Here is a 25162-nt window from a genome sequence, read left to right as displayed (position 1 = left end):
TTTTAATTTACATTCTTTGATTATTTATTATGTGGAACATCGTTTCAAATGCTTATTTGTGATCTATATACCTTCCTTGGCAATGTATGTGTTCAGATCTCTTGCTCATTTTTAAATGTTTGTTACTTTTCTCATTGTTATGTTTTTAAAGGTTTTTGTATATTTTTGGTAACGATTCTTTATTGGATACATCTTTTGAAAATATTTTCTCCTAATCTGTGGCCTATCATTTTATTCTTTGGCAGTATCTTTTGCAGAAAAAAAAAATCACTTTAATTTTAATGAAGTCCCGCCTACCAATCCGTTTTTCATGGATCACGACTTTTGTGTTGTATCTAAAAAATCATCTCCAAAAGCAAGGTCACCTAAATTTTCTCCTATGTTATCTTCTCAGAGCTTTACAGTTTCATGTTTTACGTTTAGATTTGCAATTCATTTTGAGATAACTTTCGTGAAAGTTGTAAAGTCTGCATCTAGGTTTTTTTTTCTTTTGCATGCAAGTGTCCAATTGTTCCAACATCATTTATTAAAAAGACTTTCTCCATTGTATTGCCTTTCTTCTTTTGTCCAAGATCAGTTGACTATATTTATGTAGGTCTACTTCTGACTCTTCATTCTTTCCGACTGATATACTTATCTGTTCTTTTGCCGATACAGCACTGTTTTCATTAGTATAGCTTTATGCTAAATCTTGAAGTAGGGTAGTATCAGCTCTTCAACTTTGTTCTTAATATTATGTCAGCTATTCTTTTGCCTATACATATAAACTTTAGAATCAGTTTGTGTGTGTGTGTGGTGTGTGTGTGTATGTCTTGCCAAAATCCCTTTACTGAGATACATTCAAAAGAAAACAAATTATTATACCAAAAAGATACATGCACTAGCTCATTGCAGCGTGACTCACAACAGCAAAGACACGGAATAAACCTAGGTGCCCATCAAGTGTAGATTGAATAGAGGAAATGTGGTATGTATACACCATTAAATACAACACAACCATAAAAAAGAATAAAATCATGTCATTTGCAGCAACATGGAGGCAGCTGGAGGCCATTGTCCTAAGTAAATTAGCACAGGAACAGAAAACCAAATGCAGCATGTTCTCACTTATAAGTGAGAGCAAAAGTTGGGTACTCGTGCACATGAAGATGACAACAGAAACTGAGGACTACTAGAGGAAGGAGAGAGGGAGGGGGCAAGGGTTGAAAAACTAACTGTTGTGTACTATGCTCAGTACCTGGGTGATGGGATTATTCATACAGCAAACATCAGCATCACACAAAATACCCCCAAATCTAAAATAAATGTCGAAATACATAGCATAAAAAATAACTGGCTGAGACTCTGATTTAGATTGCATTGAACCTATAGATTGTTTGAAACAACTGCCATATTGACAATATTGAGTCTTTCTCTCAGTGAACATGGAATAACTCTCCATTTAGTCTGACCTTTTTCTACGTCCTGTCATTTTTCTCATTTGTTAGATTTATATCTATGCATTTCATTTTCAGGAGTGTTTTGTAAATGGTATTGTGTTTTTAATTTCAAATTCCATTTGTTCATTTCTGGTACATAGAAAGCTATTGACTTTTATATATTAACCCCGTATCCTACAACCTTGTTATAATCATTTATTAGTTCCAGAAGTTTTTGTCAATTATTTCAGATTTTCTGCATAGGCAATCATGTCGGCTGCAAACAAAGACAGTTTTGCTTCTTTCTTTTCAATATGTATCCTCTTCCTTTATTGTCTTGTCTTATTGCATTAGCTTGTACTTCCAGTATGATGTTGACAAGCAATGGTAAGAAGGTACATCCTTGCTTTGTTCCTAATCTTAGTGGGAAAACTTGTAGTTTTTACCAAAAAGAATTATGTTAGTTGCAGGTTTTTTTGTAGATATTCTTTATCAAGTTGAAGAAGTTTCCCTATATTCCTATTTTACTCGTTTTTTTTTAAATTTTATTTTAGGTTCAGGAGTATATGTGCAGGTTTGTTATACAAGCAAATTTGTGTCACAGGAGTTTGCTTTACAGATTATTTCATCACCAAGACATTAAGCCTAGTACTCAATAGTTATTTTTTTCTAATTCTCTTCCTCCTCCCAACCTTCACCCTCAGGCTCCAGTGTCTGTTGTTCTCCTTTTAGTGTCAATGTGTTCTCATCATTAACTTCCACTTACACGTGAGAACACACAATATTTGTTTCTTTGTTCCTGCATTAGCTTCCTATGGATAATGACCTCCAGCTCCATCCATGTTCCTGTAAAAGATGTGATCTCATTCTTTTTATGGCTGCATAGTATTCCATCTTGTATACATACCACATGTTCTTTATCCAATCTGCTATTGATGGGCATTTAGGTTAACTCCATGTTTTTGCTATTGTGAATAGTGTTGCAATGAACATATGTGTGCATGTGTCTTTATGGTAGAATGATTTATATTCCTTTGGGTATATACTCAGTAATGGGATTGCTGGGTCAAATGATAGTTCCACTTTTAGTTATTTGAGGAATCACCACACTGCTTTCCACAATGGTTGAACTAATTTACACTCCCACCATCAGTGTATAAGTATTCCCTTTTTTGGCAAGCTCACCATCATCTTTTACATTTTGACTTTTTAATAATAGTCATTCTTACTAGTGTGAGATGGTATCTCATTGTGGTTTTGATTTGCATTTCTATAATCATCAATGATATGGAGCTTTTTTTAAATTTTAAATTATGGGGTATATGTGCAGGATGTGCAGGTTTGTTACACAGGTAAGCATGTGGATATGGAGCTTTTTAAAATACGCTTGTTTGCTGCATCTGTGTCTTCTTTTGAAAAGTCTCTGTTTATCTTTTTCACCCCCTTTTTAATGGGTTTTTTTTTCCTTGTAAATTTGTTTAAGTTCCATATAGATGCTGGATATTAGACTTTTGTCAGATGCATAGTTTTCAAATACTTTCTTTCATTCTGCAGGTTATATGTTACTGGGAGTTTTCATCATGAATGAGCGTCAGATGTTATCAAATGCTTTTTCTGCATCTATGAGTATGTGATTTGTATTAGCCTCTTGATATGATGGATTACATTAGTTCATTTTTCAATGTTGGACCAGTTTTGCATACCTGGGATAAATACCATTTGGTTGTGGTGTAGTGTTTTTCATGCATTGTTGGATTCCATAATATTTTGTTGAGAATTTCTGCACCTATGTTCCTGAAAGATTTTGATCTGCAGTATTTTCTTGTAATGTCATCGTCAAGTCTTGGTATTAGGGTAACTCTGGTCTAATAAGGTGAGTTAGAAAGTATTCTCTTTGCTTCTGTCTTCTGAAAGAGATTGTATATTCTGAAAGAGATGGTATAATTTCTTTCTTAAATGTTGTTTATAATTCACCAGTGAACCCATCTGGACCTGATGCTTTTTCTTTTGGAAAGTTGTTAATTAAGTATTCTAATACATAGAAGCCTATTCAGATCACTTATTTCTCTTTGTGTAAGTTTTGCTGATTGTGTCTTTTGAAGAATTGATTAATTTTATGTGAATTATCAAATCTAAGGGCATAGAGCTCTTCATAGTACTCCTTTACCTTCCATTTAATATCCATGGAATCCACAGTAATACTCCTCTTTCATTTCTGCTATTAGTCATTTTTTTTCCCTTCTCTCTTTTTTTTTAGACTGGTTAGGGGGTTATTGATATATTGATCTTCTTAAAGATCAACAAAGTCAGCTATTGTTTTCTTCGTTTTTCCCTATTGCTTCTCAATTTTCAATTTTATTGATTTCTGTTGGATTTCTTCTCTTTGAATTAAATTGCTCTTTTCTAATTTTCTAAGGGAGAATCTTAAATTATTGATTTTAGATCTTTCTTCTTTCCTAATATGTACACTTAATGCTATAATTTTTCTCTAAGTAGTGCTTATACTATATCCCACAAATTTTTATATGTTGTGTTTTCATTTTCATTTAGTTAAAAATAATTTAAAATTTTCTCTTGAGACTTCTTTCACCCATGTATTACTTAGAAGCGTGTTGCTTAACCTCCGAGTGTTCTGGGATTTTCCAGTTATCTTTCTGTTATTGACTGCTAGTTAAATTCAGTTGTAGTTTTAGAGCAGACATTTGTTCTCTATTCTTTCAATTTGTTAAAGTGTGTTCTGTGGTTCAGAATGTGATCTATCTTGGTGAATGTTCCACATAAGCTTAAGAAGAATGTGTATTCTGCAGTTGTTAGTTAAATAATCTATAGATTGTCAATTATATCCATTTGTTTGATAGTGTTGTTCAGTTCAACTATGTGCTTTCTGATTTTATGCCTGCTGAATCTGTCCATTTCTAATAGAAGAGCTATAATAGTGGAATCCTCTATTTCTTTTTGTGATTTTATAACATTTTTTCTCATGTATTTTGACACTTTGTTGCAATGATGCATATTTATTAAGCACATATTCATTAAAAATTGTTGTATTTTCTTGGAGAAATGACCCCTTTATCATTAAGTAATGCCCCTCTTTATTCGTGATAACTTCCTTTGCTCTGAAGTCTGCTCTGTCTGAAATGAAAATAGGTATTCTTAATTTCTTTTCATTAGTGTTGGCACAGCAAACCTTTCTTCATCGATTTTCTTTTAATCTATATGTGTCTTTATATTTAAAGTGGGTTTCTTATAGACAACTTATAGTTGGGTCTTGTTTATTGATATACTCTGACAATCTCTGTCTTTTAATAGGTGTACTTAGACCACTGAAAATCAAAGTAATATTAATATGATTGGATTAAAATCTACCATAATTGTTACTGTTTCTTCTGTGTTGCTCTTATTCATTTTTCTTACATTTGTCTTTCACTCTTTCTGCCAAAAGGCAAAATACCACAAAATTGGTTTTGAGTATCTTATATAATTCCACGCTATCTCTTTTGTTAGTACATCAGTTATACTTCTTTTTTGCTTTTTAAATTGTATTGTTTAATCAACAAATAATGATTATTCATACTTATGGGGTACTTAGTGTTATTTTAATACATATATTGTATAGTAATCAGATCAAGGTAATTAGCATATCTAGCATCTCAAATGTTTATCATTTCTTTGTATTGGGAACATTCAACATCCTCCTTCTAACAAGTTGAAACTATATATTATTCTCTTAATTTTTTTTTAGTAGTTGCCATAGAGTTTCCAATAAGCATTTACAAGTAATCCAAATTCACTTTCAAATAACTCTATATTATACCATTTCATGGGAAGCGTAAATACTTTATAATAACAAAATAATTCTAATTCCTCTCTCCCATCCCTTGTATCGTTGATGTAATTCATTTCACTGGTATATAAGCATATATATAATCTATTATGCATACATAATATATGTCATATGTACACATAAACATACATAATCAAATACATTGTTGTCATTATTATTTGGAACAAAATCTGTTAGTTCAATTAGGAATAAGAAAAATAAAAGTTTTATTTTACCTTCAATTATTTAATCTCTAATGTAGACATGAGTTTATGACCTGTATCTTTTTCCTATTTTCTAAATAACTTTTTAAAAACATTTCTTACAAGGTAGATCTATTAGCAGCAAATTCCCTCAATTTTTGTTTATCTGAAAAGATTTTTATTTCTCTCTCACTTTTAAAGAATAGTTTTTCAGGAAATGGAATTCTAGGTTGGTGGGTTTTTACTCTTAACACTTTAAATCTTTAACTTCACACTTTAAATATATTTTAAATATTTTGTTTTTGCTTTTAGTTTTTTTCCTTGCCTGGTTTCTGAAAGTCAGATGTAATTCTTATCTTTGGCCTCTAAGCGTATGTTTCCCCGCCCTCTAGCTTCTTTCAGGATTTTTTCTTTATCTTTGATTTTCTGTAGTTTGAATATGACATACCTGGGTGTGTGGGCTTGGGGGCACTTACTCTGTTTGGTGTCCTCTAAACTTCCTATATCTGTGTTTTGGTGTCTGACATTAATTTGGGGAAGTTTTCAGAAATTGTTGTTTCAAACATTTGTTTCTTTCTCTCTTTTTTCTTATTCTGTTATGCACATTACCTGTATTTTACACCTTTTGTAGTTTCCCATGGCTATTGCATATTCTGGGCATTTTTAAGTCTTTTTTTCTCTTTCCTTTTGAGCTTTGGAGGTTTCCATTGAGATATCCTCATTCTCAGAGATTCTTCCTCTATGTCCACTTTACCAATTAATCCATCAAAGGCATTCTTCATTTGTGTTATAGTGTTTTTGATCTCTAACATTTAAGGTTTTTTCAGAATTTCCATCTCTCTGCTTACATTGCCTATTTGTTCTTGTGTTCTGTCTCCTATATCTATAAGAGCCTTTAGCATATTACTTATAGTTGTTTGAAAATCCCAATCTGATCATTCCAGTATCTCTGCCGTATCTGTCTCATTCTGAGGAGACTGCTCTGTCTCCTCCAACTGTATTTTTTGCCTTTTAGTGTACCTGGTAATTTTTTCTATGTAGCCAGACATGATGTGTTGGGTAAAAGATACTGCTGTAAACAGAACTTTAGTAATGTGCTGGTAAAGAGTGTAGGGAGGGAAAGCATTCTACAGTCCTATGATTAGGTTTCAGTCTTTTAGTAAGTGTGAGTCTCAGGACTAAACTTCACAAGTGCTTCTCAATCTTCTCCCCTTACCCCTTAATGACTAGAGTGGGCTTGAGTTTATTATTTTTCTTCCTACAAGTGGAAGGCTAGAGCCAGCTGGAATTAAATATTTCCCTTTGCCCAGATAAGTTAGCTCTAGTTAAATACTTTCTTCTGAGGGCAAACCTTGCTCAGGAAATAATTATCTGACATATTTCAAGATGGTTCCTTTACTCTTCCAACCGCAGGAATCATGAGGGGATTTTTCTCAGCTACTGACTATGAGAACTCAGTAGTTTTCCAGGAGATAAAACTCACAAAATTGTATGGGCTCCCCTATGACTAGGTCTACCGGAAGCTTTTGTCTATCATACTTGTCCACACTAAGTTTCCAGCAATTAGTCAATTACAGTTCCGTTTTTCCTACCCCAGCACTTGTTCCTATGTTTCAGTTCATGAATCGGTTCTCCAGTAAGCCATGACTCTCTGTCTTTGCCTATTTGTCTTTCCAATCCTGGGGGCACTGGTTTGCCCTGAATCCTCACTTCTCTTGCAGATCCAAGAAGAGTTGATTTTTCAGTTCGTTCATCTCCATATTTATTAGGGTGGAGTGGTGACATCCAAGCTCCTTACATGTTAGACCAGAAACTGGGAGAATATAATTTCTTTCTTTCTTTCTTTTTTTACAAATCTTTAAAGAGTAGAAAATAAAAGCATTAGCATAGTGAATTTACTAAACTATTTGTAATCAAAAAAGGGTGATATATTTGATTTTTTTTTTTTTTTTTTTTTTTTGAGACGGAATCTTATTCTGTCTCCAGGCTGGAGTGCAGTGGTGCAATCTCAGCTCACTGCAAGCTCCGCCTCCAGGGTTCAAGCGATTCTCCTGCCTCAGCCTCCAGGGTATCTGGGACCAGAGGCGCTCACCACCACGCCCAGCTAATTTTTTTGTATTTTAGTAAGAGACAGGGTTTCACCATGTTGGCCCAGATGGTCTCGATCTCCTGACCTCGTGATCCGCCAGCCTTGGCCTTCCAAAGTGCTGGGATTACAGGTGTGAGCCTCCGCGCCGGCCCTTTGAAATATTATTTTAAAACCGCAATACATTCTTAAACTCAAAATTAACATAAGGAGATGGTGAGAAAAGGGTACAGGGGTTGAGGATTAAGGATGGAGTAGAGGGAAACTGTAGATGATAGAGCTCAGTTCCTGATAAATGCGAAATGTATCAAAGTGAAGCACTATGATGAAATCTATTTTGTTAGAATCATTGTGACACGGGATATCAACTCCTCTGAATAACCACACTCAAATTTATCTCTTTTGCTCTCCTCTTCTTCCTAAGGCCCACCTCTAACATACAAAGGCACTTCTACTCTAAGCTTCCCCTCCTCTTGCCAAAATACTTGATAACCACTCTCATAATTCCCTTTTTGCTTTCAGGCTGGTAACAATGGTCTACAATCATGCTAATATTATTATCTCAATGTTTGGAAACAAGAAAGCACGAAGTGTTGAAGGTAACAATTTGAGAGCAGAATGAATGAAGGTGCCTAGGAAGATATGTATGTGTGCATCACAGCAAGTGCATTGTATTTGCTGGCACATGCTTCAAAAATAAGCTTTGCTATGCTGTGATATGTTGTAGGTCACATTTCTTTTCAGTGTTGACTTCAATTATTTTTATTAAAATGCTGATTAAATATTAAATTACATATAACCTGCTTATCCTTATATGTCCTACATAATATAAAACCAAATAATTGAGGAATTAACATAAAATGAAAATAACTATTGAACTAAGTTCTCTGTTAATGAAGTCACTACGTGATATAACTACCATGTAATATAAAAATTAAAAATACAATGTCCAAATCTTGTTTTTTTCTGATTATCTTTTAAATATGGGTTATTATTATAATTTTGACAAATTAGAAACTTAATCCTTTTAAATTTTGTGTTATGAAAGCTAGTAATAGTTCAAGAACTAATAAAAGGACATTTTTCCTAAAGAAAACACAATCAAATAAAATAATTTCTGCCACTGAATGTGCTAAAAGAAATTAAGATCACTATAAAACAGTAGCTGATAGATTTTTTTCCTGAAGTAGAGATTTTTTCTTATTGTATATTTATTTGTATCAAAATTTACTGTTTTTAAAGTAAGATTGAATTAATTTAAAAATATGATTGAATCTTTGTTGAAATTTGCCTCAGAAATTCAAAGAAGTAGAATTAAAGGTCACAATTTTCTTTTTAGTTTGAGATATTAGAATACGACTTTAAATTGAATCAAGAGGTCTAGTTTAAGTACTTTTGGAGACCTCATCATGTCCACTGAATTATAATAAATACTGCCCTCATAGCTAAAACTCTGTCCCAAGTCAGGAAGAAAAATAGGAAAAAAGTATCTTTCACCAATTATTACTCACAGGGAATTGGCCTTTACCCAAATCATTTTACTTCCTTGGAATTTTTCTTTTCTCACCCTATCTCTTGCCAAAATGTTATACTTCAAGACAAAGATTGTGCCCCACCCGCCGCAAATAACTTAATATTCTATGTATTTCCTAATAAAATTAATAAAACTTGAAAAACAAAGAATGTGCCAAATTAAACAATATAAGACAATTTGGGTGTGCGAATCTCACGTGGTTAGGATATTTTTCCAAGCACAATTTTACTATATTCATTCTGCTTTATTCTGATTTATAATAATTCATCTTACCTCTATTACTGAGACACTGGCATAGGTTTTAAGGAGCAAAGTAGATCCTTATACATATAACAACTTGTCTTTTTTTACAGGAGTGTAAAAATTAAAGTGTAGTTCAGAGACCTGTTTTTCAGGAAATCCACAGGTCAAAAATATTTTAATAATCAAAAAAGGTGTTATCTGTGTTTTTTGCCCTCAAACTTTCTTTATTATATAGTGTAGTTTTCCACAAGCTACATGGTGTGTGGTTTCTTAAAAGAAGAAATGGTGAAGCAGATTAGAAAAAATCAACTGTTATGTATTAAGCCAGGTGTCAAGGAGACTTACATAAATGTAAAATGATGCCACTCTTCCCACTCAAGTTTTTATTTGGGAAATATAGTTACTGCTCAAAAAGTTGTGTTATTTATGTAAACAAATGGATTTATTATTGTCTTTCCTGAGTGAACAAACAAATAACTATTTTTAAAGTATCTTAATTTATTAATAATTTTCATTATGGTAAATACCAATGTATTTAACCCACATAATCATAGAGTCTTTGGGGTCTTCAATAATTTTAAAGAATAAGAAGTTCCGGGAAGTCTCCAAATCAAGAAATTTGAGAACTGCTGCCGTAGAAGCATTTCAGGTAAGGCTTCCCTGGCTTGTGCATTCTACTTTACCCTTCTAGGTTTAGGTTGCATTTTCAATCTTCTTGTGATGCTTTAAGAAGCACGATTATTCTATAAAGTCGGTAAGTCTTACTCACTGGCTCTGGGTTAAACCACTTTTGTTACCAATTTGACTAGTTTAGATATATTTTTGGTTAGGCACCTAGGCTTTAAGTCTCAGAAGGTTAAGTAAATCTGTTGACATCTCTAAGACACAATATATTATCCATAAAGCAACTAGAGTAGTACTGTTAAAACATGAAACAGGTCATATCTTTCTTTTGTCCGGAACCCTGCTTTAGAATCAAACGCAAAATGTCTACAATGACCACAAGAGCCCTACATGCACTGGTTCTAATGACCTCTCTGAAAACTTCTCTTACTGCTCACAACCTTTACCCCTCCTTCTCCATCTACAATGCCTTCTCCTCTGTTGTGCCTTGAACATGCCAGGCTTGCTGTCACCTCAGGGCCTTTGTTTCTGCTCTTCTTTGTCTAGAATGGTCTTTCACAAGATAGCCACATGGCTGGCTCCTCACTTCCTCAAATGTTTATTCAAAAGTCACTTTCTTAAAGAGATCTTCCCTACATACCCCATCACAAATTTTAACCTCCAAGACATTTATACTCCTTTCTCTTTTTTATTTTGTTCTTGTTAGCAGTTATCTCTATCTAATATTAAATGCGTTTTTATTTATTTATTTATTGTTAAAGTTCCATGATATAAAAAATTTTTGTTTTGTCCACAATAATTTTTAAATATATATCATCTTTTACTGTTTATTATTACCGTGGTTATTTCTTGATATTAACTAGATCCAAAACAAGGCTGTTAAAGAACAAGGCTGTTCGTAACCAGCAGATGGCAGTACAGATGGAGGGTTGAGAGGCAGCTGGAGAAAAGACAAATAATAGGAATAGAACAGAAGTTCTGAAAAAAGTCCAGGAGTCTGGGTCCTGCACTTAGTCTTAGAAGAGACTGTGATGTGCTTATTGGAACGTGGAGAAGGGAAGGAATGCCAAGAAGGCTCCAGGAGTCCAGTCCAGAGAAGGTACTGGGTTGCCTTTCAGGCCCTTTAAAAAGCAATGTCTTGATTTCTTTTTTAGATAGCTTATTTTTAGTGTATAGGAATGCTATTCCAAAAATAAAATAAAATATAAAATAAAATAAAATAAAATAAAATAAAATATTTAGGAATAAATTTAACCTTAGAGATAAAATATATGTACACAGAAAACTATAAAACATTGATGAAAACATTGAAGTCACAAGTAAGCAGAAAGATATCCCGTGTTCATGGATTGGAAGACATTTCAATATTGTTAAAATGTCCATTCTACCCAAAGTGACCAACAGATTCAATGCAGTCTCTACCAAAATTTCAATGACATTTTTCACAGTAATAGAAAAGACAATCTTAAAATTCACTACATATAGAACCACAAAAGACTCTGACTAGCCAAAGCAACCCTGAATGAAAAGAGCAAAGCTGGAGGCATCATAGTACCTAATTTCAAACTCTACTACAAAGCAATAGTAATCAAAACAGTGTGGCACTGCCATAAAAAGAGACATGTAGGTCAATGAAACAAAATAGAGAGGTCAGAAATAAACCCAGGTATGTACAGTCCATTAATTTTAAACAAGGGCAGCAAGAAGACGCTATGGAGAAAGGATAGTCTTTTCAATAAATGGCATAGGAAAAAATGGATATCCACAGCAAAAGAATAAAATTGAACCCTTATCTTTTAAAAAATCAACTGGAAATGCATTAAAGACTTCAACATTAGATCTGAAACTGTATCTTCTGAAAGAAAAACAGCATAAGAGAAAAGCTTCTTGACATTGGTCTGGGCAATGATTTTTCAGATATGACACCAAAAGCACAGGTAAGAAAAGCAAAAATAAACAAATAGGACTACATCAAAAAAAAAAAAAAAAGAAAGAAAAAGCTTCTCCAGGGCAAATGAAACACTAAACAAAATGAAATGGCTTGTGTTGGGAAACAAATATTTGTGAACCATATATCTGGTAAGGGGTTAACATAAGAATATGTAAAGAACTCACGCAGCTCAATAGCATATAATAGGAATAACTATAACAATAACCTCATTAAAAATGAGCAAAGGACCTGAATAGACATTTTTCCAAAGAAGACATAGAAATGAGCAACAAGTATTATATAAAAATGTGTTCAACATCACTATCATTAGAGAAACGCAAATAAAAACCACAACAAGACATCATCTCACACCTGTCAGGATGGCTTTTATCGAAACGACAAGAAATAACAAGCGTTGGTGAGGGCATCAAGGAAAAGAAACCCTTGTACACTGTTGGTGGGGAATTCGATTTGTGCAACTATTATGGAAAAAAGTATGGAAATCCTAAAGAAATTAAACATGAAACTACCATATGACCCAGTAATTCCTCTTCTAGGTATATACTCAAAGGAGTAAAGGCACCGCCTAGTAAAGATATTTGCTTTTCCATATTAGTTACAGCAATTATTCACAATAGTCAAGATCTGAAAACAACTGAAGTATCTGTTGACAGATTAATGAATTAAAAAATTATGTATATACAATTGAATATTATTCAGCCTTAAAAAAGAGGACCTTGCCACTTGTAACAACATGGATGAACCTAGAGGATATTATGCTAAGTAAAATAAGCCAAAGACAGAAAAAAATAATTCATGTTCTCGCTAATATGTGGAATCTTAAAAAATAATTGAAGACATAGAAACAGAGAATAGAATGGTGGTTAACGGGGGTGGGTTGGAGCAAGGGAGAAATGGGAAAATACAGGTCAAAGAATACAAACTTGCAGTTAGGTAGGATGAATATATTTAGAGATCTAATGTACAATTTGAGGACTATAGTTAAAAATATTGCATTATATACTGACAATTTTCCAAAAGAGTAGGTTTTAGATACACTGGCCACAAAAAAAGTAATTATATGATGATAGATATGTTAATTTGTTTGCCTGTAGTGATCACTTCATTATGTGTATGTATATCAGGATAAGTATATCAAAACATCATGTCGTGCACCTTAAATGTATGCAATAAAAGTAATTGAATAAAGGCAAAATCTTGGAGCAGAAATTTCAGAAATCTAAAGTTCCCTTGAAGAAATGTAAGCTGCTGAAATATCACAGACCAAAACAAAACAAAAAATAAATAAATAAAACAAAAAAAACAGGTTTCAGAATATCAGTATATTTCACTCAGAAACCCAAGTGCTTATCATAAAGGATCGGGGCAAAATAACGAGTGCCAATGATGGAAGAAGGAAAAAGAAGTGTATGAAATCCTAAATATTCCCAAGTTACAGGGAAATTAAAGAGTATCCAGGCATGAAAAAGAGCCACACTGATGGCAAAAGTTACATCACTTGGTAGCTATCTGCAGCATTTGAATACTGATCCGAAATCCTGTTCCTGCCTCTTCTGGCACTGAGGGTAGCAAGTCTGGGGTTTTGGCGTGGATACTTACAGCTCTGGCGATACAGTAGTCTCATTTCTTCTTCTTACCTTTCTCCAGCCTGTACAACCCAGGAGTCTACATTTCAGTAGTTTTCTACATCAAATACTACATGGGTTGGCTGTTTACTTCAGTACCTTCAATTTTCTGTCATCTTCCTTCTCTACATCCTCCTTTAGATAACTGTTGTCAGTTCTCTCCCTTTCTCTTTAGCTTTCTTATGTATCTTTTCAAAGTCCTTGGGCAGTTTAATCACCTGCATGAAACCTGGAAGAAGGTCTCTAATATTGTCCAAAAATCTGAACATTTTATCCCTATATTATACATTTATGTTATCAGTACTACACAATTTGTCTGAATTTTAAAGGCAATTATACTTGTAAAATGCTAAAGATCCCACATTTATGTTTTAACATCCACACTTCTGTGATTCTGGTAGAAGTATTCACCCCAGATTCATTTTCACTGTTAGAGAATATGATACTGCTTTCGTTATCTTCCCTTTGGCATGCCATGCAATAAAGCATCTGATATTTATAGCAATGCCCTTTTTCTTTCTACATACAAAGTGTCTTTAGCTGAGAATTTTGATCCTTGTTCTATGGAACATTGTGTTCTCAGTAGCATTTCTAAATTGAGGAATCAGACTGTTAAACCTTTCTCTATTGCCCATGTTCAATGTCACCTTTCAGACTGGTTTTCAGCATGAAAGATTTTTGCCACCTGTCCTCCTGACTGCTGCCAAGTCTAGAATATTAGCTGTTGCTTTCCATTGGGCCCTTTTCCTTGCCCAATGCTTTAGCTTGCCTATTTTTCTTGGGCTGACCTGCAGCATTCAGCCAAAAAGCCATGACTGTAACCTCTTCAAATGTGGTTTGAATCAAACATTACAAGTACCAATGTAGCTAAAAAGCCTGTGAGTAATCTTAAGTCCTTGTTAAATTAAATGACTATGCATTTGTCTTTGATGAATGATTTTGACCTTGAGTATAATCACTGCACAAACTACCTTTTGGAACAGGGCTCAATTATACCTCCTACACACACACACACACACACACACACACACACACACACACACACACACACATACACACACCCCTATCTACAGGTGCTGAATGAGTTTGATTTTTTTTTTTACAATGAAGTCTTACAGACTCTTTCCACATTATTTGTCTCAGATCCCTTTACTTAGCTTTTAACACAACACTTAGCTTTTGACACAACTTGTGGTCTTCCACTGCAGTTATATTCTCTGTGATTTTAAAATTTACCCCCTGAAATGTTTCTACAAACACTCAGGTCTAGTCTTCCCATCTCTGTTTCCCTTATGACAACACAGTTTCCATAACTCTAATTCAACAGCAGTTCATTAAGCTGATCTTCAGTGCTTGTATACAGCATGAGTTTGACCGACCCTCTTTGGATTATTCCACTCTAGCTGTGTATACAGCCACCGTTTGGTGTCATTCTTCCTCCTCACAAGAGCAGCACACTGAATCCAAGGTCCAAGAAGCCTGCCTCAGATGGCAATAAAAAGACTGACAGCTCCATGATGTCATTATATGGTGCCCTGTCCAGTCATCTGATGCTTGCAATGGCAGGCAAAAACACTGGAAAAATACATTTGGAAGGTTAAATATAATGTCCTATATCTATTCCTATGGTAGACTGAGCAGAACCACTGTTTTGTGACTTCAATATAGAAAAATCTCAAAAAGTAATATATTGTAGATAACTTTCCTAAATTACAAATGTATTTTGCCTCAAATAACCTTTCTACATGACCAATGAATGACAACTCCTTCTTAGCAAGGTTCTGAAAGGGTATGTGGGAGGATTTCAAGACAAATGTCATGTGAGGAAATAGCTAAGTAAGAATGTACAAAAAAAGTAATGAATTTCCTCAAGTCATTTTAGCTTTTCACAATGGGACAAGGAAGCCACATTTTTTAAAAAAGCAAATATGAAAAGCATGAATGCTACTTATCTGATTTCCTGGAAATTAGAAATATTTACAATAAAACATATTTTGAGCAGGTAGGAATTGGAAAATGATTAGCACTCAGCCTGTAGTAGTGGCTATAGGTGCAAAAGCTTTATCTGAACATGTAAAAGTCCTCAGCAATGAACCATGTGTATATTTCCATGTCTGTCAGGTTTAGGGCAATTTAAAAAGAAGAGAAAAGTTTTTAATAAAGGAGTTATTTGTTTTTCTGTTCAGAGAGATAAATAAAAGTAAGGACTCATTTCAGAGGGATATAAAACAAAGCCATGTTTTAGAAACATAGCAGCTAGGAAAGTTTTCAGCTGGTGACCTATAGGCAAAAGGAAGGAGCTAAAGTGGGAGGTATCCATCTACCGTCTAGTGCCCTCAGAGAGGCTATTCCAGAGAGATCTCTGTAAAAAAAGGGAGTCATCCCAAATTTGAGCCAAATGGATCAAACATGATTAGACCTGGGAGGAATTAGAATAATGATCTATAATAAATTTATATTTCTTTTGGGGGAAAAATCTAAGTACCTAATACTAGATCCAACACGTAATAGAGACTCAATAACTATTTGTTGAATAGAAGAAAGGAGAAAAAAATAGAGAGGTACCAAGAAAATATCTCCTTCCAGGATATACAAACATTCTGTGAAATTACTAAAATTTCAGGTAGGTCAGAAGTAATCAACCTGGACTGTAGATGTGTCATTGTTTAAAATCATTATAACACAAAGAAGAACCTGAAAAGCATAATAAATACAAAATCAGGCATTATAGAGGAAACTCCCTTAGATTTCATCTGGCCATAGCCCTACTCCCACTACCAGAGATGAATTTACCATTACCATCATTTACTTATGCATTTTTCTACATAAATTTGTAGTATAAGTAATAAAGTAATATATACTATTATTTCAAATGTTTCAAAACATCTATATAAACTATATACTCTGCATTCTTTTGCAAATTATGTTTACTTTTGAGATTATACTTATATAAATTCCTCCACATTAATAAGGGTAGCATATTATTAGTTCATGCATTTTCATGACTGTATAATATTGTATTGCATAAAAATACCACAGTCCAATTATTCCTTGTCCTATTTCTAGTTGGAGGCTATTGCAAATCATGCAGCTATGAAAAGTTATAATTGATATGTCTTTACATAACTATATTTTCTTTATGGTGTTTGCCTTTAAAAATATAAATCTATTCCTACACCATTAAAGGGGGGTCTTAAATATATTTTCAAGGTACTCTTCTAAGAATTTGGAAGGTGTTCTTTTTGCATTAGTGGCTTTATCTACCTGGATTTGAGTTTTTTGCATAATGTAAGGGGAAAAATGCAGTTTTATCATAAAATAAATGACTGTATCATGCCATCATTAAGTATATTGTTTTATAGGTTTTGGCACATACAATTTATCAGGTTAATTTAAGTATTTATATTCTTGGTGCACTGTTTTTCTATGGCTGCTATAACGAAGTACCACAAATTAAGTGGCTTAAAATAACAAAAATGTATTATCTCACAGCTCCAGCAGCTAAGAGTCTGAAATAAAGGTTTTGGCAGGTACATGCTTTCAATGAAACCTGTAGGAGAGAATATTCCCTTGCCTCTTTTAGCTGCAGATGTTTCTCAGCAATCCTTAGGATTCCTTGGCTTGTAGGTACATCATTCCAATCCCTGCCTCAATCGTCACATGACTGTTTTCTCTCTGTGTGTCTCTGTTTCTGTGTTTCTTCTCCTCTTCTTATAAGGACATCTGTTATATTGCATTAAGGACCTACCCTTCTCCAGTAGAATCTCATCTGAACTTTTATAATTACATCTGCAATAACCTTCTTTCCAAATTAGGTTCACATTCTGAGATACTGGGAGTTAGGATTTCAAAAACCTATGATTTGGGGAAGTAAATATTTAATTCATAAGTTTTAGTTTACTAAAAAAAAGGAACTCTTTCACTCTTTTTTTTTTTTTTTAAGACGGAGTCTCACTGTAACCCAGGCCAGAGTGCAGTGGCATGATCTCGGCTCACTGCAACCTCTGCCTCCCAGGTTCAAGCAGTTCTCCTGCCTCAGCCTCCCAAGCAGCTGGGATTCAGGTACACTCCGCCATACCCAGCTAATTTTTTTATTATTATTATTTTAGTAGAGATGGGGTTTCACCATGTTGCCCAGGCTGGTCGTGAACTCCTGAGCTCAGGCAGTCCTCCCGCCTCGGCCTCCCAAAATGCTGGCATTACAGGCATGAGCTTCTGTGCCTGGCCAAATCTTTGACTCTTAGTGTGAAGCACTGGATGACTCGGATATCCTGGCTGCACTGGCCAGAGCAGGTGGGCGCACACCACAGCAACATGGTCAATCCCCATGGCAGCTCCTGGTGTCATGATTTGCATGCACCTCCTTGGCAGATTCTGGCCCTGAGCATGAGAGCAGGGCAGGGAATGAGGAAAATGCTTTAAAGAGCTGAGTTACTGAGGAGAGGTCTGCCCTGGCTACCACTGGTGCCACGTCATCTGGTACATGTCATCTGGGGGCAATGGAGATCAACCTGCCTCACCTGCCACTGTTGGCTTCCACGCACACCATTTGGAGGCCTGAGGATAGGCCTGCCCCACTTGCTACCATCAGTCTCTGCATGTGTTGTCCAGGGCCCTGGGAATCTACTTACTCCATCTGCAATAACCTGTGCCTGCATGCACCATCCAGTGTCCTGATGACAAGCCCACCCTGCCCACAGCTGACATTGCCAGGCCTACAGATTTCATCCAGAGCCTGAGGACAAGCTTGCCATGACCACTACTTTCTGAACACAAATGTGCCACCTGGGGGCCTGGACATCAACCCACTGCCACTGGCGCCCATACCACACCACTGGGAGGTCTGAAGAGAGGCTACTCCACCTGCTGGCACCTACACAAATCTTATGGGGGCCTAGGAATTGACTCACCCCACTTGCTGCCACTGCCATTAACATACACCCTCAGGGTGTCTGAGGACAGGGTTGCCATGTCCACTGTCATCACTGCCCCCACCTGTGCTTAACACCTGGGGCCTGAGGACAAGTCCACCTCACCCATTGCTTCCTGTGCCCAACCATATTGTTTGTAGGTCTGGGAATCAATCCTACCCACCTGCCACAGCCTGCGCCTCCACACAACATCAGGGCCTGAGGCAAGCCCATACTACCTGCTGATGCTGCCACCAGCTTTCACACACAGCATCTGGGGACACAAAGATTCACCCATTCTGTCCACTACTGCTAGTGCCTATATAAACCATTCAGGAGCCTGAGAACAGGCCTACCTCACCCACTGTCACTGGCATCTGAACAGAACATTGGGGAGCCTGGTGATTGATCCACCTCACGTACCACTATAAGCATCTGCACATGCCATCTGGCGGCCTGAGGACAGAACTTCCTGCTCACCACTGCTACCACTGGTGCCCAATTGCCAGCCTGCCTGGCATTCCCATCCCCAGCAAAGCCTAACAACGGCCTCCTCTCACAAGTGCAGTGCAAGCCACTGAGGAACTCACAGACACCACTCATGCTGACTACAGCTGAAGAAATCATATGGATACTACACTATTGCCTCCACACAGAATCAAAGCCAAAGCACCTTACCCAACCAGCACTATAAATCCATCTATAGAAAAAAAAATTTTCCTAAGAAAGCCAATCCATAAACAATGAGAGAAGCAACTGTTACACTAGATGCACAAATATCTGCAGAAGGACACCAAAAATATGAAAAAGCAAGGAAACATAACACTTCCAAAAGAACACAGTAATTCACCAATAACAAATTTCTTCCAAAAAGGAAAGTTATGAAATGTCTGAAAAATAAATCAAAATAATAATATTAAAGAAACTCAGTGAGATACAAGAGAACACAGATAAAAAATGCAAATAAATCAGAAAACTAATTTATGATATGAATGAGAAATTTAACAGAAGTTATTTTTTAAAAAATGAAAACCCACAAATCCTGGAATTATATAATTCAATAAATAAAATAGAAATGCAATTGAGTGCTTCAACAATAGACTAGATCAAGCACAAAGGCTTTCTAAACTTCATGACAGGCATTTTGAAATAACCCAGTAAGACCAAAAAGAAAAGAAAAAAAAGGATGCAGAAAGCCTATACAACATATAGGGTACTATAAAGCACCCAAATTTTTGAATTCTGAGATTTCCAGAAGGAGAAGAGATAATTTAAAGCATAGAAAATCTATTTAATAAAATTGGAGCTGAAAACTTCCCAAGTCTTGGAAGACATTCAGATACAGGAAACTCAAATGTCCCCACATAGATTCAACTCGAAAACATCTTCTCCAAGGCACAGAAGTCAAACTTCCAAAAGTCAAAGACAAAGAAAGAATTTTTAAAACAGCAAGAGAAAAGATTCAAGTCACGTATAAGGGAATCTCTATCATACTAACACTGGATTTCTCAGTAAAAACTTTATAGGTCCAGAGAGGACGAGATGATATATTCAAAGTGCTGAAAAAAAATTGCTAGTCAAGAATACTATACCAAGTAAAGTTGTCCTTCAAAAATGAAAGAGAAATAAAGTCTTTTCCAAACAAATAATAAAAATGGAAGGAATTCATTACCATTAGACTGGCTTTACAAGAAATTCTTGAAGGAGACCTACATCTGGAAGCGAAAGAATAATATCTACCATCATGAAAACACAAGAAAGTATAAAACTCACTGGCAGAGAAAAGACACAAATGAAAAAGAGAAAAGAGCCAAATGTTACCACTACAGAAAATATACTCACAATGAGAGAGAAAGTAAAAAAAAGAAAGGATATACAAAATAGATAGAAAACAATTAACAAAATGTCAGGAATAAGTCCTCACCTATCAACAGTAACCTTGAAGGTAAATAGATTGAATCCCCCATCTAAAAGGTATAAACTGAATTAAAGGATAAAAACCATAGTTCAACTCTGTGCTGCCTACAATAACTCACTTCATCTCTAAAGACGCATATAGACTTGAAAGTGAAGGGATGGATAAAACATTCCACACAAATGGAAACCCAAAGTGAGCAGGAGTAGCTATACTTATATCAGAAAAAAACAGACAATCACCAAGTGTAAAAAGAGACAAATAAAGTCATTATATAATGATAAATGAATCAATTCAGCAAGGGGATATAAGAATTCTAAATATATATGTATGCACCTAACAACAGAGCACCCATATATATAAAGCTAATATTATATCTGAAGGGAGAGAGAGACTCCAATACGATAATAGTTGGGGATTTCAGCACCACATTCTTAACACAGGACAGATTATTCCGACAGAAAATTAACAAAGAAACATTGGATTTAAACTGTATTTTAGACCAAATGGACCTAACAGACACTTACAGAGCATTTCATCCAACAACTACCAAATACACATTCTTCTCATTAGCACATGGAACATTTTCCAAGATAGACCATATGTTGGCCACAAAACAAGTCTTAACAAATTTTAACACATATTTAAAAATTTAAATCATATCAAGTATCTCTCAGATCACAGTGAAAAAAGAACTAGAAATCAGTAAGAGAAGAAACTTTGGAAACTGTACAAATATGTGGAAATTAAACAACATATTCCTGAACAACTATCTTAGTCTATTTTGCGTTGCTATAAAGGAATATCTGAGATTGGATAATTTGTAAGAAAAAAAGATTTACTTGGCTCATGTTTCTGATGTTTGTAAAAGTTCAAGATTAGGTATCTATGTCTACTGAGGGCCTCAGGCTACTTTCACCCATTGCAGAAAGTGAAGAGGAGCCAGCATGCGCAGAGATCACATGACAAATCAGGAAGCAAGAGGGTGAGAGGGAGGCACCAAGATCTTTTTAACAACCAGCTATCACAGGAACTAACAGAATGAGAACTAATCCTTCACTCAACCCCCAAGGGAGGGCATTAATCTATTCATGAGGAATCCACTCAATGACCCAAATGCCTTTTATCAGGCCTGCTTCCAACATTGGGGATCATATTTCAACATGATTTTTGGTAGGGACAAACATCCAAGCTTACAGCACAATCATTAAGTCAAAAAATAAAGAAGAAAATTTAAAAATTTATTGAAACAAATAAAAATCAAAATACAACATACCAAAACCTATGGAATACAGCAAAAGCAGTGCTGAGAGGAAAATTTATAGCAATAAACAGCTACATAAAAAAAATTAGAAAGATGTTAAATAAACAACCTAATGATGCACCTCAAGGAACTAGAAATACAACAAACCAAACCCCAAATTACTCAGAGACAAATAATAAAGATTAAAGCATAATTAAACAAAATAGAGATAACAATACAAAGCATCAGTAAAACAAAAGGTTGGTTTTTTAAAAAGAAAAGCAAAATCAATAAACCACTAGTTAGACTAGAAAAGGACAAAAAAAAGAGAGACCCAAATAAATACATTCAGAAATTAAAAAGGAGATACTACAACTGATACCACAGGATACAAAACATCATTAGAGACTACTATGAACAGCTATAATTGGCAAATTAGAAAATTTGGAGAAAATGAATAAATTCCTGGACACATAAAACGTACCAAGATTGAATCAGGAAGAAGCAGAAAACTTAAACAGACCAATAACAAGTAAGAAGATGGCATCAGTAGTAAAACGTCTTCCACAAAAGAAAAGCCCAGGACCAGATGGCTTTGCTGCTGAATTCCATCAAATTTTTAAAGAACTAGCACTAATGCTTCTCAAACTATTAAAAAAAAGAAAGAGAGAAAGAAAGAAGGAAAGAGAAAGAAAGAAAGAGAAAGAAAAAAGATAAAAGAAAGGAAAGAAAGAAAGAAAGAAAAAAGAAAGAAAGAAAGAAAGAAAAATAAAATTGAAGAGGAGGGAATCTTCTTAACTCATTCTGCAAGGTCAGCATTATCCTGATATCCAAACTATGACAAGGACACAACAAAAAAGCTACATATTAATATCCCTGGTGAACATTGATGCAAAAGTACTCAATACAATACCAGCAAACTAAATTCAACAACAGATCAAGAATAGACATTTCTCAAAAGAAGATGTACAAATGACCAACAGGTATATAAAAAATGCTTCACATCACTAATCATCAGAGAAATACAAATCAAAACCACAAGATGCCATCTCACCCCAGTTAGAATGGCTATTATCAAAAAGACAAAAAATAACAGATGCTGGTAAGGATATGGGGAGAGGGAACTCTGATACACTGTTAGAGAGAATGTAAATTAGTACACCCGTAATAAAAAAGAGTATGAAGATTTTCCAAATGCTAAAAACAGAACTATCATATGATCCAGCAATCCCGCTACTAGGTATTTACTGAAAAGGAAATCAGTATATCAAAAGAATACCCATGATTATTGCAGCATTGTTCACAATAGCTAAGATATAGTATCAACCTAAGTGTCCATCAATGGATGAATTGATAAAGAAAATGTGGTATCTATACTTAATGGAATGCTATTCAACCATAAACAATGAAATTCTGTCATTTGCAGCAACACGGTTGGAACTGGAGGTCATGTTAGTGAAATAAGGCAGGCACAGAAAAACAATATTACATGTTCTCACTCATATGTGGAAGCTTAAGACGTCGATCTCAAGGAGGTAGAGAGGAGAATGATGGTTACCAGAGGCTATGAACCATGATGGGAGGAAGGTGAAGAGAGGTTGGTTAATGGGTACAAACATACAATTAAATAGACGAAATAAGCTCTAGTGTTTGATAACACAGTAAGGTGACTATAGTTAATAATTTATTTTATATTTCAAAATAGCTAGGAAAGTTGAAATGTTCACAACAAAAAGAAATGATAAATATTTGAAGTGATGGATACTCAGATTTGATTATTACACATTTTATGCAGGTATCAAAATATCACGTCATCCCATAAATATGTACAATTATTATATATCGATTTTAAAAATATAGTTCACGGCTGGGCGCGGTGGCTCAAGCCTGTAATCCCAGCACTTTGGGAGGCCGAGGCGGGTGGATCACAAGGTCAGGACATCGAGACCATCCCGGCTAACTCGGTGAAACCCCGTCTCTACTAAAAATACAAAAAATTAGCTGGGCGCGGTGGTGGGAGCCTGTAGTCCCAGCTACTGGGGAGGCTGAGGCAGGAAAATGGCGTGAACCCGGGAGGCGGAGCTTGCAGTGAGCCAAGATAGCACCACTGCACTCCAGCCTGGGCGAAAGAGCGTGATTCCATCTCAAAAAAAAAAAAAATATATATATATATATATATATATATATATATTTCACAAATGGGTGCTGAATTTGGCTGAATGGTTTTTTTTCTGCATCCTTTGGGAGTTCATGTTTTTCCACCTTTAAACTGCATTAATATAATTTGGTAGTAATCTATAATTTGTATCTATATGCATTTATATTCACATTTGGTATTGTCTACTGTTTCATTTTTATTGTAGCCCTTGGTCTCTTCTTTCATACCTCTTTCATTATTCCAGTCATTACAGGAGTGCTTTTCCATCTCATAAAGCTGCTATACAGTATTTTAGTTCTGCCTTGCTTTTTATTATCTACAAATGGTTCTTTTTTTACCGTCAATATTTACTTAGGTTTAAACTCATGTTTGTCAACATTTTACCACCTACTTCTCATACTTCAGGTCCTCCTTCTGGGATTATTTTCCTCCATTCTTAATTGTATTCTTTACAAGTGCCTATAGTAAAGTACTGTTAGTAGGAATATCTCTGGAAAGATTTTTGTTTTAATTATCGTTGTTTCTTTCATCTGAAAATGTTTTTATTTGCCCTCATTCTAAATGGATGTTTATCTGGGAACAAAGTTATAGATTAGCAATTACTTTCCCTCTGAATTCAAAGGAAGTTGTTCTACTGTCTTCTGATTTTCATGGTTGATGTTGAGGAATCCCCTGCAATTCAAATTGTCAGGGTTTTTTTGTTGTTGTTGATGATGGTTCTACTCATTCAGCTTTCAAGTTTTTTGGTGGCCTGAACTTTTACTAAAATTCCTACCAACAAATTTCACTTATCCTTTTTAAAATTCTTTAAGCTTTAGAATCTAAAGATTCATGGGTTAAAAAATACTAGCAATTTTTAATCATTATGGAAACATATATTGTGTTTCCCTCACTTGTCATATATATATAATTTATTTATTTTCATGATATATACACATGCAAATGGTTCCCAACTTAAGATGGTTTTGACTTATGATTTTTCAACTTTACTATGAGTTTATCAAGTGAACTCAGAAAAGTCGATAAAACCCCATCATAGATCAAGGAGCATCTAGGCTTATGATGGTTCAATTCACTTTTTTTTTTCAATGTACAATGGGTTTATCAGAGTGTTACATGCATTTTGATTTACAATATTTTTGACTTATGATGGGTTTATTGAGATGTAACATCATCGAGCTACATTTGTATATGCAAGATAGTATAAAATATTAATAGACAAATCTAGGAAAATATTATAGAGATATTCCTTGTATTATGTTTGTCTTTATAATTTTTAGAAGTTTGAAATTATCATGTAAACTAAAAAAAAAGTCTATTTTGCTTATACTCACTTGTTCTTTGCTATTTTCATTCCTTTTAAAGTTTACCTATTTTGAGTAAACTTTTTTTTATATATTCTAAATATATCCTATCTTCTCATCTGTAA

This window comes from Gorilla gorilla, chromosome 5 (genome assembly GCF_029281585.2).
Source record: "Gorilla gorilla gorilla isolate KB3781 chromosome 5, NHGRI_mGorGor1-v2.1_pri, whole genome shotgun sequence".
Classification (NCBI taxonomy): domain Eukaryota; kingdom Metazoa; phylum Chordata; class Mammalia; order Primates; family Hominidae; genus Gorilla; species Gorilla gorilla.
This window is presented reverse-complemented; position numbering follows the sequence as displayed.